The sequence below is a fragment of the Onychostoma macrolepis genome, chromosome 21 (assembly GCF_012432095.1).
Source record: "Onychostoma macrolepis isolate SWU-2019 chromosome 21, ASM1243209v1, whole genome shotgun sequence".
Lineage (NCBI taxonomy): Eukaryota > Metazoa > Chordata > Actinopteri > Cypriniformes > Cyprinidae > Onychostoma > Onychostoma macrolepis.
This window is the reverse complement of record NC_081175.1, coordinates 4,409,140-4,411,760: the sequence shown is the minus strand read 5'-3', so window position 1 is coordinate 4,411,760 and position 2,621 is coordinate 4,409,140. Positions and strand designations below refer to the sequence as shown.

Genomic DNA, 2,621 nt, shown 5'->3' with positions numbered 1-2,621 from the left:
TACAGTGAAATAACTGAACATAAACATAAGAGCCTGAAAATTTCAGACGGTTTTTGCATCTGATGTCTTCATTTGTTCTTATTTTATTATCACTTCACTTGTATTAGTGTACTCGTCTTTAATAAAGTTTGAATGTTATTCATTATAAACTCTTTTTGTGATCGCTTCACCACAAATGAACAGTTACTTATCACTAAAATAAGCAGTACACCTGGTTCATATTCTCATAATTTGGGGTATTGCTTGTCCAAATATGGACAATTATTTGCATTCAATCAAACTGATTTGATTCCACTGATTTATGAAGAACAAACTCAACTCTACCAAATAACCTCTGTTTGCACATGAACATTAATAATCCAACAGCAAGTAAACATACCTTATACAACCTCAAGCAGTCTGAGCCCTGAAACTCTCACTTTCCATGCCGCCAACAAAATTGAACTCTCTTGATGCGGGTGGTCCAAAAGGAAGGCCCTCATTCTTCTCGTGGCTTCATCCACAGTACTGCCACTACAGGAACCTAATGGAAAACAAGATTATTATTATTGGGAGACAACACAAAAAATTAACCCTGAATAATTGCAATTACATTTCCCCCCAAATCTACTGTGTGTATCAAGTCCATACAAGTCTATTACTCACAATTCCTATGGAACACTTTCATAATTCCTATGCAGTTACCTCTGTAACAGATGTTTTATACTTGTACTACAATTGTCTTGCCTGTGCTACAAAAACATTCTTTATAGCAAAACAGCTACAGTACTGTGAAAATGTGTTAGGCCACCATTACATTTGTTGTTTTGATTATCTCAGAGTTTTTTATTAGAATACAACAAGAAAATACAGCTAATTTATAGGCAGTATTAAAAAATGAAAGAAACAAAATGGTGGCCTAAGACTTCTGCACAGTACTGTAACTTAGGTGCAAAAACGTTAACGTTCAGCCCTGTGAACCTGCTAAATGGTTATGTTAGAGTTAGAACATACCACTTGTTTCTGGGGTCTGCCAATTTCTGCTCCACTGCATCAACATCCAAAACCGTCCTTTACTTTCTGTAAGAAAAATGCTTATTACTTAAAAAAAAAATTAAATTCTAATTTAGGCAAAAACATTTGTATAGTCAAAACAATTTGTATAATTTGTAATAACACCCAAATGCAAACTGTTGCAGATTTATATAAGGCAGAAACTCCTGTTTGCATGAATATTAGTTGTACTATTATTGTATTTTATGTATTGTTAAAAGTACAACAGCCTTGTTTACTGTTCAAATGGAGATCTGTCCCAGGCTAATGTACCTTATTTACACTAACGTTAGCTTCTCTGCTATAAGCCGTAGTAACGTTAATGGCGTCGGCGCGATGCAGCGCGTGCTGCGTGGGGGATGGGAATTGCTGAATGAAATCTCGCGGGATCCACACTGCATGCAGATCGAGGCAGGGCTGCATCTCGCGGTAGTTTGATGTCGTGGGGAATGGGATCTCGATGGAACTTGGGAGATCTCCAGTTGTCAGCACAATTAAAGTGACTGCATTTTTTTTGGCTAAATGTCAGTGGAAAATTGGGTAGAATGAGTGTTGGAATCATAGACTGTAATAAAAAAAGGAGGGGGATTTTTTTGATTTTGATAAAAGTAATCCAAGTGTCAAAACAACAACAAAAATCATTTTAAAGACACATATGTGCATATATATACACATGTAATCACCCCATGGGACTAATTATGTTTGCACTTGTATATTTGATAAAACAAATAGGGTCCCATGTGTAGCCCATTTTGAGCCCATGCACACATTTCCCATTAATCACCCAACTGGGAACCACATGGGGAGCCCACCTGGGTTCACCCAAGTGGGCCCCAGATAAGATGCCCACCTGTTCACCCATGTGGGTCCTAGCTGGGCCACCCAAGTGGGCCCCAGACAGGATGCCCACCTGTTCACCCATGTGGGTCCTAGCTGGGCCACCCAAGTGGGCCCCAGATAAGATGCCCACCTGTTCACCCATGTGGGTCCTAGCTGGGTCACCCAAGTGGGCCCCAGATAAGATGCCCACCTGGTTTCACCCGTGTGGGTCCTAGCTGGGTCACCCAAGTGGGCCCCAGATAAGATGCCCACCTGGGTTCACCCGTGTGGGTCCTAGCTGGGTCACCCAAGTGGGCCCCAGATAAGATGCCCATTTTGAGCCCATGCCCACTCTGTACCCCTGTAGCCCATGTGAAACCCATGTGGGCCCCACATTAACGTGTTTGCTGGGAAGGTTGATACAGACAGGAACACCAGGGAATAACGAGTAGACCAGACAAAATCTAACTAAACAGGCAGGAACTAAATACACATGATAATTATAGACAAATGCAGCTGAATGAAACTGATAAGCACACTTAACAAGGACAGGAACATGACCAAATAAGGACACAAGAGGGCGGGAAACACAAGACATGACAGAGGACTGACAGCGTGAGTGTGAGTAAACATAAGGTGAGTAAATGATTATATATGTGTTGTGACGGGAGGAGCCAACGACAGACACAGTGGGTGTGGCGTCAGACCTCGGAGAGGCTTTTATTAAACAAAAGTGATAAAATAAAGTGTCCAGGGGAAGAAGTGTCCAA

The 2,621-nt window shown here is 41.2% G+C and overlaps 1 long non-coding RNA gene across 1 annotated transcript; it reads right to left on the bottom strand.

The window, feature by feature from the left end:
* Positions 1-410: 410 nt before the first annotated feature.
* Positions 411-1,488, bottom strand: LOC131529423 (uncharacterized). Its single transcript, XR_009268084.1, has 3 exons — positions 1,306-1,488; positions 994-1,059; positions 411-523 (listed from the first exon to the last, which is right to left on the bottom strand). It is a non-coding gene; the product is annotated as an uncharacterized LOC131529423 (long non-coding RNA).
* Positions 1,489-2,621: the final 1,133 nt, after the last annotated feature.